This window comes from Piliocolobus tephrosceles, chromosome 4, assembly GCF_002776525.5.
Source record: "Piliocolobus tephrosceles isolate RC106 chromosome 4, ASM277652v3, whole genome shotgun sequence".
In the NCBI taxonomy this organism is placed as follows: domain Eukaryota; kingdom Metazoa; phylum Chordata; class Mammalia; order Primates; family Cercopithecidae; genus Piliocolobus; species Piliocolobus tephrosceles.
The window spans coordinates 112,528,076-112,542,468 of record NC_045437.1 but is presented as its reverse complement, the minus strand read 5'-3'; the positions used below and the strand labels follow the sequence as shown (position 1 = coordinate 112,542,468).

The 14,393-nt window shown below is 53.0% G+C and overlaps 1 long non-coding RNA gene across 1 annotated transcript in view; it reads left to right on the top strand.

The window, feature by feature from the left end:
- Positions 1-5,313, top strand: part of LOC111527432 — an 11,759-nt gene extending 6,446 nt beyond the window's left edge. Inside the window, exon 2 of the long non-coding RNA XR_002726661.1 lies at positions 3,230-5,313. This is a non-coding gene — a long non-coding RNA (uncharacterized LOC111527432). The remainder of the gene's footprint in view (positions 1-3,229) is intronic.
- The last annotated feature ends 9,080 nt before the right edge of the window (positions 5,314-14,393 follow it).

Sequence of the window (14,393 nt, the reverse complement as noted above, 5' to 3'; positions counted from 1 at the left end):
CATCTGCCTACGTCCACGCATCTGCCCACGTCCACGCACCTGCCCACGTCCACCTATCTGCCTAGGTCCACGCATCTGCCCACATCCACGCATCTGCCTAGGTCCAAGCATGGGCCCAGGTCCATGCATCTGCCCACGTCCACGTATCTCCCTATGTCCATGCATCTGCCTACATCCACATATCTGCCTATTCTAGACATCCTGATATTGCACAGAAGTGGGATCCTGTAGTAACTGTCCTTTCCAACTGGTTTATTTCTCTAAGCACAACGCCTCCAGGGTTCTCTGTGCCGTGGCATGTGTCTGCACCCCATTCCTTTTCATGGCTGAGTAGTATTCCATTGTATGGGTAGGCTACATTTTGTTCATCCATTCCTTTGGTGGTGGACACTTGCTCTCTCTCCGCCTTTTGCTAATGTTACCAGAACACTGGTGGACCAGTCTCTGAGCCTCTGCTTTCAGCAACTTGGGATATATATCTCGCTAGGCCACATGGTAATCCTATGTTTAGCAGGGCAGCCCTTTTTATTTATAGAAGGAGGCTCTTCATATGCCTGGGCTCTCTCTTCATCCCTGCTGCCCCTTGGAAGGAGCTGACCCTCCTTCCCTCTGTCTCTGTTTCTGGGATCAGGGACCCCGCCTAGCAGAGCCATTCCTTCAGAGCTGCTATGGAAGGGCATAAAGCTCAAAATACCATTTTCCTTTCTTTTTTAGACAGAGTCTCATTCTATCACCCAGGCTGGAGTGCAGTGGCATGATCTTGGCTCACTGCAGCCTCTACCTCTTAGGTTCAAGTGATTCTTCTGCCTCAGCCTCCCAAGTAGCTGGGATTGCAGGTGTGCACCACCACGCCCGACTATTTTTTAGTTTTTTTTTTTGAGATGGAGTCTCACTCTGTTGCCTAGGCTGGAGCGCAGTGGCACTATCTCGGCTCACTGCAACCTCCACCTCCTGGGTTCAAGCGATTCTCCTGCCTCAGCCTCCCGAGTAGCTGGGACTACAGGCGCCTGCCAGCATGCCTAGTTAATTTTTGTATTTTTAGTAGAGATGGGATTTCACTGTGTTGGCCAGGCTGCTCTTGAACTTCTGACCTCATGATCCGCCCGCCTCGGCCTCCCAAAGTGCTGGGATTACAAGCATGAGCCACTGCGACTGACCCATGCCTATTTTTTTGTATTTTAGTAGAGACGGGGTTTTGCCATGTTGGCCAGGCTAGTCTCGAACCCCTGGCCTCAAGAGATCCACCTGCCTTGGTCTCCCAAAGTGCTGGTGGTGTGAGCCACTGCATGTGGCCTCAAAAGATCATGTTCATCTGTTCCCTTGTGAACAAGAGAGGCAGAATCCCTACTGTCACAAAGGCCATTTCCCAAAGGGGAATGATCCGGATTTGTGTGCTGCTTCTGTGAGCGCGGTCTGGAACAAGCCGGCTCCTGCCTCAGGGCTGCCGAGCTGAGGTCCTGACCCCTCTCCAGGTCGTGTGAGGATGAGCTGAGATAACCTCAGACATTAAACTTCTCACACCTCAGTTTCCTCTGCCTCAAAATGGGCATTTGTACCCAATCCCAGGGCCTGTCACTCATGTGGTCATTCCAGGGACACCCATGGGAGGCCCTGCAGGCACTAGGGACTGGGAGTTGGGTCAGCCCTGTCCCCGGGTTCCATGGGCAGCACCACTCCCCACACAGGCACCCAGCACACCGCAGCATGGGGAGGCAGGCTGGGGACAGGCGGATAGCTCGGTGGGCTGTACCCCCAGTGGGTCCACTTGAGGACATGCTGTCCCTGGCAGCTCAGGGGTGCTCATGCCCTTTCAGAGCCACTCTCCATCTGCGGGGCCCTTCCTGGTGCCTGGAAACTTGCCTCTTCCGGAGGGAGGCTAAGCAGGATGAGATGGAGGATGTGGGGTGGCGTGTGCCACTGTAGGAGTAGGGGGGCCCAAGTGGGCAGGGGCCTGGATCTGGGGCAGTAGAAAGGGCTCCTGAGCCTGGGGGTGAGGGCAGCCCAGCTGTGTGTGGTCATCAGACCCAAATGGCCCCCACCAGGCTCTATGGTCCTGGAGGGCAGGGCCCTTGCTGGCCTGTCTCGGGCTTGGCAAACGGTGGTTGCACAGGGAATGTCCATGGTCCTGAGCTCTCGCCCTTCCCAGACCGATTTCATTGCCCACAAAGGGTCCTGTGGTAACTAATCTCCCTACTCCGATCCCCAGTCCCCAGGGTCCCTACTCTGTGGGGACCCTGGGGACTGCATGGGGCTATTTCCCATCCATTCAGATGCTACAGTGTGGTCAGAGAATTCTTGGTTTCCCCAGACATAAGCAGTCCCTTTCGTTTCCTCCCTAGGTCCTGTGCTGCTTTGAGTGGGGTTGGGCTAACTGCCGAGGGTCCTTCCTGGGGACAGGCAAAGGGGGATCTGCTGGGAAGCTGGGAGCCCACTGCTGGGAGCGGCAGCCCCATCCTGCAGGTCCCAGGTCCTGCATCCAGTGCAAGCCCGGGCTTCTGCACTAGAGAGATGCCACCGTCACCTTGGCTGCCTCTAGAGCTCTTTGGAAGACCTTTCTCCCTGGAGCAGGGCACTGGAATGCTGCAGGAAGCAGGGAGGGTGGCTCCCACATGCGCACCTACCATGAGCCATGCGCCATGCTGGGCTGTCCAGATGTCTGCCCATCTAGTCCATGCAGCCCTGCCAGGAGGTAGCATCAACCCTCCTTTGCAGATGAAGCAAAAGAGGCTCACGGAGAAGTGGCATGTCCCAAGTCACACAGCTGGCACAGCTGGTGTGTGGCAGAGCTGGGATGAAAACCCGGCTGTGTTCAATTCCAAAGCACTTTCTTTTTAAAGAAAAAGAAACACGATGGCCTGAGATCTCTCCATCTATTCAGATGCCACTGTCCAGTCAGAGATCCCAGGGTGGCCCCGGACACAAGCAGCTCCTTTTCCTCTCGAGGTCCTGTGCTGTGGGGGGTGTGGGTGGGCTGAGACCCTTTGGGGGCGGGAGGGCTGGGGTTACTCTGGAAGGTGCAGGGGGTGCTTGGCCCCACCCCCAGTTTCAGATTCAGTGGGGCTGGAGAATTTGCATTTCCAACAAGTTCCCACACTATGCCGCTGCTGGTCTGGTAAACACACTCTGAAAACCAACTGGCTTCCTTTTCTCTGTCTTTAAATATTGTTTTGTCTTTTACAAAAATATTTCAAGCCTCATGTACTTTTCACTGTGCCATGTTGTCTTTTAGGTGCTCAGGATGGCTGGAGTCAAGTCATGAGTTTGCAAAACCCAGGGAGACCCATTCTAGGTTCATCAACTGCTGGCAATGACTTCTACTAAGATGACCACGGCTGCTACTGTGTGGGGGGCGCTTCCAGAGCAGTACCCAGTGCTGTGCTGAGCACTGTCACGCAAATCACTCTGTTGCTTTTCACAGCCACCCCCCAGGCAGAAGCCACCACCTTTTCACTCTACCAGGGAGGGCGAGTCACTGGCCCGAGGCCACACACACACACACACACACACACACATGCTGCAAGGCTGGGGTTCAGCCCTGGGTGGTCTGTGCCGCAAGCGTGCACCCAGCCTCAGGATCTGATGAGCTGGGACAGAAGTGCCTCACCAGTTCTAATGGAAATGGGTTGAATGGCCAGAACCAAGGTCCTCTCCACACCCGCTAATCTCTCTGACTGAGTTCCCAGGCTCCGTGAGCAGCACTGCCACCTACCCAGGAGCTCAGCAGGGGTTGCGGGTGGCCCCATCACATCCACAGTTCCTGCCCACCCCTCCAGATCCGAGTGGCAGCAAAGCTGAGGTTCCACATCACTGTCTGCATGCTGGCCCTGCAGGGCATTTTAGGCATATAGACCATGAACCTCACAAGCACCTTGCGAAGCAGGCAGTAGTACTACTCCCAGCTTTACAGATGTGCACTGCAGCACCCAGAGGCTCAGTGGCCTGCTCAAGGTTATGCAGTCAGGAAGAGAAAGAACCAGACGCTGACCTTCTGTCCCCTCCAGGTCCAATACCAGCATCTCCCCAGGCTCCAGGGTCCAGGGTCACCGCCTCCCCACTGCCTGCCCCATTTCCTCTCCTGCCTCCTTCCTCTCATTCCCTACCCTTCAGTCAGGGCCATCCTTCCAGACCAGAGATCGGATCATGCCACTTCTCTTTAAAGGCATCCACAGGTTCCCCACTGTCCTTGGAACAGCGCTACCTGGCCAAGGCCCTTCCTGGCCAGCCCGGGCTTCCCTCTCCAGCCCGCTCCACCCAGCTCCACTTGCCCTCCATGAGTTACTCCTGGCCCACCTTTAGCAAGATGCCTGGCCTGGACATGCCACACCCCCTCAGCTGTGCTACTCAAGTCTCCAACATCCTTTCTCCCCTCTTTTTTTTTTTGCCCAGGAAAACTCCTACTCATCCTACATTACCCAGCTAGGACATGAACTTATGTCTTAGCTTTCCCAGGTGCTTACTCTTGGGCCAGGGTATCTACTTGCTACAGTGCTTAGCACACTGGGATGGAGCCATCTGCCCATTGGTCCCATCGCCAGACCATGAGCTCCCCCAAAGCAGGACCCGTGTTGGCTTGGTCTAGGTCCTCTGAGTGGCCCAAGCCCAGGCAGAATCCCGCTAAACAGGACCAAGGTGGACATTCACCAATGACCATGCAAACAGGCTCTCAATTCCAGGGTGTCCACAGCAGCTGGTGCCTGGTCTGATGTCTGCCGTGCCCTGGGAATGGAGAGCATGTGGCCTTTTTTTCCTTTTTAACTGTTGCGCCTGCACTTGTGCCTGCCCGGTCTGTCTACTGGGGTGGGAAAAGGCAGTTTATGAACCAAGGGTGAGCCGCCGTGGTCTTTCTAGCCAGGGCTGTTGGAAACCACTTGAGTGAATCGAGCCCTAGTAAACGGCTCTTAACCACTCCCCAGGGAGCGCCGGAGACCCCCAGATAATAAGCTGCATGTGTGTGGGAGACAGGCCCACTTTTTTCCCAAGGATTTATGAGCGGGGGAGTATTCTCATTGACCTCCATTTCAGGAAAGGCCTCTTTCTGGAACACTTGCCGAATACTCCATCAACAGGGAAGCACATATGCTCGCCGCAAGCCTGCCCGACGGCCCCATGCCCAGCATATGTTTCTTGTCTCCTACGCGTTTCAGCACTGGCTCTGGGGAATGTGTGTATTTTTGAACGTCCCTAAACACAGCTCTGAGTGAAGCACTTATAATTTACCCTCCATGAAAGCCGTTGCTGCTCTTTCCAAACATACTTGGAAGTGGATTCAAAGTTTATTTAGAAAGAACATTAAAAAAAAAAAAAAAGACGGAACGAGAGTGCTTGTGGATTCTTACTCCCAGTCCCAGCTCACTGGGACCTTGGGAACAATTCCTTTGGCTCACGGACATGACACCCTGAGAAGAAACCATGAACATGTGAGCCCCGGCCGTCTGTCCACGCAGGCAGCTCTCCAGTTCGTCCTCTCTTTATTTATTCACCTGTTATTCTATCTGCTTCTCCCTCCCTCAGACCTTCTTTTTCTTTTTCCTCATGTTCCCCCACCTCATCATTCATCCATTTCTCCAGCCCTAGAAAAATGACTCAATTCTTTTTATTTATTTATTGTTTTTGAGACAGGGTCTCACTCTGTCGCCCAGGCTGGAGTGCAGTGACACGATCTCGGCTCATTGCAACCTCCACCTCCCTGGTTCAAGTGATTCTCCTGCCTCAGCCTCCTGGGTAGCTGGGACTACAGGTACCTGCCACCATGCCTGGCTAATTTTTGTATTTTTAGTAGAGATGGGGTTTCACCATGTTGGTCAGGCTGGTCTCGAACTCCTGACTTCGTGATCCGCCCACCTTGGCCTCCCAAAGTGCTGAGATTACAGGCATGCCACCACACGCCACCAAAAATGACTGAATCCTTTTTTTTTTTTTTTTTTTTTTTTTTTTGAGATGGAGTCTCACTCTGTTGCCCAGGCTGGAGTGCAGTGGCCGGATCCAACTCACTGCAAGCTCCGCCTCCTGGGTTTACGCCATTCTCCTGCCTCAGCCTCCCGAGTAGCTGGGACTACAGGCACCCGGCTAGTTTTTTGTATTTTTTAGCAGAGACAGGGTTTCACCGTATTAGCCAGGATGGTCTCGATCTCCTGACCTCATGATCTGCCTGTCTCGGCCTCCCAAAGTGCTGGGATTACAGGCTTGAGCCACCGCGCCAGGCCAAAATGACCCAATAATATTCGGGGGTGAATGAATGACTTTATTCATCCAGACAATCAAGTACCTATTTGCATATTGGTTCATCCATTCATCCATCCATGAAATTAGCAATCTTTGTTCATTCGTCTTTCTGACCATCCATCCAGGAAAGATGTACTAATGACCCACTTTGTGCAAGGCACTGGGATACTAGAGTGAGTGCATCCCAGTTCCTGCCCTTGAGCAGCTCACAATCATCTGGGAGATAAGATGCAAACAGTCAATTACAGCACAGTGTGGGAAACGCTATTAGAGATATGTGCAGGTGCTGCGGGTGTCGGGAGAGGGGCACTGATGCCTGGAAACAATTCTGGGTACAGAAGGGGCTACGGAAAACACCTGTGGAAAACCTGCCCACCTCTCTCTGTCTCCCAGAACCAGTGAGGCAGCCATCTGGGGCAGAGCAAACTTCACGGCCACTCCAGGGCCTTGGAGACCTTATCTGCCAGGAACGATCTTCTGGACTGGGCTGGTTCAGACTCGCCACCCGCTTAGTGATTCCTAGAGCAGTCCTGTGGGGCCTGTGTTACCAGGTCCACTCTGCAGCGGAGGAGACTGGGGCTCAGGCGATTGGAGGGGTGAGGCGCAGCAGAGGCCACATGCTGGACTCTGAACACTGGAACACTGGCAGACAGTGCACGTGGCCCTCTGCAGCCTCTGTCCATGGGGTGACCCTCAAGACAGCACCAACCACTGGGCTACCTGCTTCCCTCTGAAGGCCTCCTGGGTGTTCAGGACCTAGGCCCAACTATTTGGGGTCAGGACTCTCCCTGTACCCCACACAGCTCAGAGCTACCTGAATGCTCCTGGCAGACAAGCCGCTGTCCCTGTGTGGGAAGCTGACTGCTCAAAGGACCCCAGCAAGCCCTGCTGTGTCTCAGCACCTCCCTTTTCCCAGCCGAGGGCTGAAGGACTGAGAACTAGGACCTTGCCTGCAGAGCAGGGACTGTGCGTGCCCAATTCCAGGCTCTGGCTAGGCCCTGGGCTCTGGATCTTATGGAGAGTGGCATGGTCCAACCAAGAACGGTGGGAGCTGGCAGACCCAGCCTGCCCTGCCTGGGTGGGGATGGCAGGGCAGCCCCTCTGCCCTTTGGCCAAGGGTTCCTCCTCTGCCACAGCAAATGTCTGGGGCCATCATTCCTGCCATCCACTCCCATATGTCCCCACTGAATTACCTGTTCATCATCCCCCCAGTCCTTGTCACACGCCCCACTGCTTTTCACCATCTGCTGCAGGCTCCTCTGGGCCTCCCTTCCCCCAGGCTCTGCTCTTTCCATCTAGCCTCTCCCTGATCCTCATCCAAGGGTCTTTTCTAACACTGGTCAGGCCACTCTCCACCAAAGGAACAAAACCAAAGTCCACTGCCACCTTCTCAGCCGCAGAGCAGCATGGTAAAGAGAGACCTCTTCACCATGGTACAAATCCTGACTCTCTCACAGGCTATTCCCATGAACTTGGGTAACTCAACAGCTCTGGGCCTTAGTTTTCCCATCTGTGAAATGGGTATATTCATGGCTTTCTTATGGAGCAGCTGTTAGCATTATGGCTGAATATAAAGTAAGGCTTTCCCTCAAAACTATGCCTCAGAAGGGAAGGAGCCATTTTGGGTTCAAGTCTTTACAGAAGTCTTTCGTTTTAGGGGGTGCGTGCTCAACTAATTACTTGAAAAAAAAGACGACAAGGTACTGTTTGGTGCCGACACACAACCCAAAGCAACTCCAACCAACGTGAGTTGTAGATAGTTATAGAGGTAACGCAAGGGGTCTATCAGAAAAATAAGAGGAGCCTGGTAGTTAAGGGTGGGAGACTGAATGGACAGATTTATTTTTACTCCGTAGGTAGTAAAGGGCAGAGAGGTCAGGAAAGGAAACACCAGCAACAATAAGAATGCTGAGAAGCAGACAATGAGGGCTACCTGCTGATGCAGAAGTGGGACAGCCAAAATTCTAACCCAGCAATGGAGAACACTGAAGAGAATCGCGGTACGCAACGAGGAGTGTCCCAAAGCTCGCGAGTTGCTGAGAGAATCACGGTATGCAATGAGGAACGTCCCAAAGCTCGCGAATTGCCAACACTGGTTACCTGGTGAGCTGGAATCTCGACCAAGCATCTCCAACCATGGCCCATGAACTAAATCTGACCCACCGCCTATTTTTGTCCATCAAGTTTTATCAGGACACAGCCACGCCCATTCATTCATGTGTGTCTATGGCCATTGTTGCTCTATAATGGCAAGTTGAGTCGTTGTGAGGAAAACTGTATGGCACGCAGAAGCTTAACTATTTACTATCTGGACTCAGTCTGGACAGCTGCCCTTCTGCAAGCTGGGCAGAAGCTTGTGTGAGGGTTTATTCTATGGAGAGGGGAAGACAGAGTCTGTAGTTTGCAGGACGCCACACAGAGCCGAGGAGGGGTACCATTAAGTGAAAGTACATGGAGGCCCCCGCATCTCTCCTTCCTCAATGTAGCTCCCAGGATGTGGGCAGTCAGACCTTTGCTTCCAGGTGGGAGATGAGCAGGCTCTTCTTGGGGACTCTGTGAGGCCAAGAGAAAAGCCCCTGCCAGACCACACTCCTGGGCACCCACCCACAGTCAAGGAGCCCCACCCAAGTACCTGGAGCTGCCTGCTGGCTTTCTAGGCTTCCACTCTGAAAAATGAGCCAAACTTGCCAGACATATGAGGAAGCCTCTAATGTGAGACACAGAGGGTGAAACACATGGGGAAACGTCACCTGGAGCAGACAAAGCCTTTCTGAAAAGAGAAAACCTAAAAAAAAGTAATTAACTGCTCAGAGATAATGATGGATATTATATTTGTAAAACAAGACAAGGATCCTATTAAAAAGGAATATTCAGAAACATTTGCACAAAATTCCTTACAAATCAAACACATGATAGGAAAGATTATAATTTAATTACCAATAGATGATGAGGCCAGGCATGGTGGCTCACGCCTGTAATCCCAGCACTTTGGGAGGGCAAGGCAGGTGGTCAGGTGTTTGAGACGAGTCTGGCCAACACGGTGAAACCCCATCTCTACTAAAAATATAAAAATCAGCTGGGTGTGGTGGTACATGCCTGTAGTCCCAGCTACTAGGGAGGCTGAGGCAGGAGAATCACTTGAACATGGGAGGCAGAGGTTGCAGTGAGCTGAGATGGTGCCACCGCACTCCAGCCTGGGTGGCAGAGTGAGACTCTGTCTCAAAAAGAAAAAAGAAAAAAGAAAAGAAAAGAAAAGAAAAGAAAAGAAAAGAAAAGAAATAGATGATGAGAGAAAGGTTAGGGAAGTCTCCAAGAAAGCAGAACAAGACATACAGATGCAGACGATAGGAATGAAGAGTTAAGAAAATCCATCCAGAGAATCAGGATCATTCCAGCGACTATGCCCTTTTCCCCACAAAATAGCAGTTTCAGAAAGAAAGAACAGAGAAATCTGGAGGGGAAATCATTAAAGAAATAATTCAAGAAATTTGATCTTCTGAGAGTCCAGCTAGTGCAGTGAAAGAAACCAAACTCTGAAAAAATACTTCATCTTAAAATTTCAGAACACTAGGGTTTAAGAGAAGATCCAAAAACTTCCAGAGAGAAAGCAGCAGATTTCATGTAAAGGACTGAAAGAAAAGGAAGGCTTTGAACTTCTATTTGGTAATATCTAGAACTGGAAAATCAAGAAGTTGCAGGATATTCATTGCTATTTGGAGGAAGGCGATAGTTATTAACTGATTCCGCCTCTGCTATTCATCAGGTGCTGTGCCAGGGACCGGGGATACCATGGGATAAGGTGTAATGAGTCCCTCACCATCATTACAGACTAGCAGGGAGAAAGGCCTCGACCTAGTGATGTACTGAATTACAAACTGCCAGGTGCTATGAAGGAAAGGTTCGGCCACCTCTTACACTACATGGTAGGTGAACACTACCTGGTCTGAGGGTCAGGGTTTCCCTGAGAAACCTATGCTTGAGATGAGGAGGCCAGATACATGACCGGGGCTGGCTGTGAGAAGAGAGGGAAAGGTGTTCCGGGCAGGAGGAACAGCAGGTGCAAAGGTGCATACCACCTGAAGGGGTATTAGAACAGATAGCTGCGCGCCTCACTCCCAGAGTTTTTGAGGCTTCCTGAGGCTTAAGAATTTGCAGCTCTAACAATTCCCAGGTGATGTTGATGCTGCCGGCTGCAGAACCACAGCTTGAGAAACACTGGCCTCAACGTCTGCAAAGTCCAAACCTAACGAATTTGTATTTTATCCTTCAGGCCGGAGTTCCTCAAACAGGAGAGTCGTTTGGGAGCTTGTTAAGCAAGCAATTAACAGGCCACCCCCAGAGATGCTGATGCTTTGGGCTGGGTGGAACCTGACAATGTGTCTGGACTGGGAGGGCACTGGAGGGCTGGGAGTAGGGGCACTGGGCAGGCATCTTGGTAATGCAGGAGGGAGATGGTGGGGGCCTCACCAATCGAGGCAAGGGCCTAGTGGTGGGAAAGGCAGGATGGATTTGAGAAGCAACTGAACAGGTCTGAAGATGGCTTGAGGGCACTGACAACTGAAGGGTGTGTAGGAACACAGCCACCCCCGGGAGACTCCAGCCTTGGGGGTCCTGGAGCAGACCTCAGGGTCCCCAGCCAACGAGCACTGTCAGCTCTGGCAGCTCATAGCCCCTTTGTCAGGCAGAAAGCCCCCCTCCAGGTGGCCAATTTCAGGTTTCAAGTGTCGGCTAGATTTTCTGCTCACTGTCCCCCATAACCTGCTAGAAAGTTCACTGCCAAATTGATTTTCAAATTTTGTGAAACAAATGTATTCCCAGGTGAAAACTACTGTATCCAATTTCTTCTGCAGATGACCCAGCCAACATGGAAATCTGCTTTGTCTGACTTTTGAATTCACCAGAGTCAACTTCCATTGCTCAGACAACTGGACGGAGCCCCAGTTCCCACTGCGTCCCAGCCAGATGAAGAGACTGGGGCCCTGAGTCTGTCAGCCAGCCCTAGACTCTCCACAAGCCAGGCCCCAGGCTCCACCTGCCAGCCAGGAGGCAGACAGTCCACAGACCCCACAAAGCACCCATGTCTACCCACCCCTACCAGGAACGGCAGCTGTTTCTCTGCCAGAAGTAGGGCCAAGAGAAGCCCAAAAAGGCCCTGCACCCACCAGGCCCTTATGGACCCTGAGTCACACCTGTCCCCTCGAGATTCTCTCTGGGCCATTGCAGTCCACCTACATTTGGATGCAGGATGAAAGGCTCACATGTGGCTGGGCGCGGTGGCTCACGCCTGTAATCCCAGCACATTAGGAGGCCAAGGCAGGCGGATCATGAAGTCAGGAGTTCGAGACCAGCTTGGCTAACATGTAGAACTCCCATCTCTACTAAAAATACAAAAATTAGCTGGGCATGCTGGCGGGAGCCTGTAGTCTCAGCTACTAGGGAGGCCGAGGCAGGAGAACTACTTGAACCTGGGAGGCGGAGGTTGCAGTGAGCCGAGATTGCGCCATTGCACTCCAGCCTGAGTGACAAAGCAAGATTCTGTCTCAAAAAAAGACTCACATGGAAGCTACCAGTGGCCTGCTCCCTGGTGCCCTCATCCCCTGTGACTATGGAGCCATCAGTGGAAAGATCCAGGAGGCGAAGGCCTGGGTAGCGTCCCCTGGCTGGAAGGTCCCAGGAGGGAGTGTATTCAGGGTGGAGAGGTGCTCCCTGCAGGCCTCTCCCCTGAAAAGTCTGGGCCCCTGGACCCCTGGGGCTGTTGCCTTCCCTGCAGGAGAAGGGCCTAGGGTCTCCTGCCCATTTATGAAGGCTCAACTCACACACACACTGTATCCTGTCGGCTTTGGCCTCTTTTAGCTTATTTGGTGCTCAGTCCTCACAGCAACCCTGTGTGGTGTTACTCCCTCCTGACTGGTTCAAGCCATCTGAAGCCGTCCTCTGCACGCAGGTAAAGATGGAGCCATGGTTGGGTGCGGTGGCCCATGCCTGTAATCCCAGTAGTTTACAGGCCGAGGCGGGAGGATGACTTGAGGCCAGGAGCTCAAGACCAACTTGGGCAACATGATGAGACTTCATCTCTACAAAAAATACTATATACACACACACACACACACACATATATATATACACACACAAGTGGTGTGCACCTGTAGTCTCAGCTACTTTGGAGGCTGAGGCAGAAGGATAGCTGGAGCAGAGGAGTTTGAGGTTGCAGTGAGGCAAGACTGCACCACTGCCCTCCAGCCTGGGTGACAGAGTGACACCCTGTCTCAAGAAAAAAAAAAAAAAAAAAAGATCCAGGCATCTCACCTTGGCCTGTCTGACCCTGTCTGGTCTGTCCCTTGACTACATCTCTGGTCTAATTTCAGGTCCCCCTATCCAGTGAACCACTAGGACCTCCTCTCTGCTCTTTCATCCCAGCCCCACAATCCTCCTTCAGGGCAGGGGGGCTCTATGCCTGGGAAGCCCTGCCCACTCCCCAGCCTGGCTACTTCTTGTCACTCAGGTCTCCGCTCAATGTCACTTCATCAGAGAGGCCCTCTCTGGCAGTCCTACCAGACAAGCCCCGCCTTCACTCTGTCACATCCTGTCCTGACTCACTGCATGTTTCCATCCTGCTAGAATGCAGACTTCTTAGTGGGATAAACCTCGTCTCTCTTATCTGCTAGTGCCTGGCATATAGTAGGAGCTTCATAAGTATTGGTCGAATAAATGAAATGAGAACACGAATGCCCAGTAGAAAAGGAGTGACTGGCCCCAAGTTGCAAGCTGGCAGAGGCACTGCCTCCGCTGTCATGCTGTACTCCCTACTGGGGTACTGGCTTGGGGGTCTTAGGGGAGGCTCTGTGTCAAAGGAACCTCCTGGAAGGCAGAAATGACCCTTCTGGGTGTATCTGGCAGAGGCAGTTGCAGCACCTGCAAATCAGAGAGGAAAGTGAGGTCACGGAGAGTGGAGGCTTTGAGGCCAAACACACCTGGGTGGATCCCAGCTCTCTAGTCACCTGCTGCATGGCCCTGGGCAAGCCACCTACACTCCCTGAGGCTCAGTTTCCCCATCTGTAAACTGGTCATAACATGGCACTTGCCTTCTGGATTGTTGTGAGGCTCATACAATACCCTGTAGCAAGCACTTGGCCAGGTGCCTCAGAGCCTTGTAAATGGTCCCCGAGAAATCTGCGGCCCTTGGGGCAGGGTGCGGAGCAGGGCGAGCTCTGGACAGAGGCAGCCACCGACAAGAGGGTGGGGCAGGAGCAGACACCACAGAGCGTCTGAGTTTGGACACGTGCGCCTGGCTTCTGTGTCACAGGCAGGGCTGGGCCATGTGCAGGGTTTTTCATCTTTTAATCCCAGCTGTTATCAGCTGCTGGGAAATAGCTGAGCCCAGTCTCCTGGCTGGCACAGGCTTCCTCTGAATTCCACAAACAGAACAAAGAGTTCCGAAATAGTGACACAGCTGTCCTGACCGGCAGCCTAGGCAGTCAGCCGGTGGGGCCAGGCCAGGAGGAAGGCACGCAAAAGCCAAGCAAAGCCACTTGGCTAGAGGGTGGGCACAGCTGCGGGAGGCTGCTGGAGGCCTGGCTGACCAGCCAGCCAGGACCATCCCAGGCTCTGGGGCTGCTGGGAGACTGGGGGTCACCTTCTCTGAGCTGGGCCTGATACTGTGTACTCAGAGCCTTCTGGTGGTGTGAAGGTCCTGTTCCGGGACTACCCCAGGGTGCAAAGTGAGTGGCGTGGCTAGGTCTCCGCTGGTGACACCCCCAGACACCAAAGCTACCTCCCTTTCCAGAGCCTGGAGTGGCCATTTGCAGCTTTTGGTCACCCTCTCCACATGTGGATGCTTTCCACAGCGCAAGCCCCACTTTCCAGCACTGAATGCACATTTCCCTGCTGCCTTGGCTGCTAGGATGCAGGTGTGATTTACAGTCCACCTCTCAGAGGTGTCGCAGTGAGATTCAGATTCGGCAGAACTGGGTGGGGACAGAGCATGATCCTGAGCCAGCAGCTGGGAGGCAGCTTCCAGATCCGGCTGGAGAGCTTGGGAACCATTCCTGGAAGTGCTGTTCTCTGAGGTCTCTGGACCCCTGAATAACCTCCCACTACCCTTTTTTCTTTTGGCTTAAACTGGCTGGAGTGGATTCTGCCGTCTACAACTATAAATCCTGACAAACTCCTTA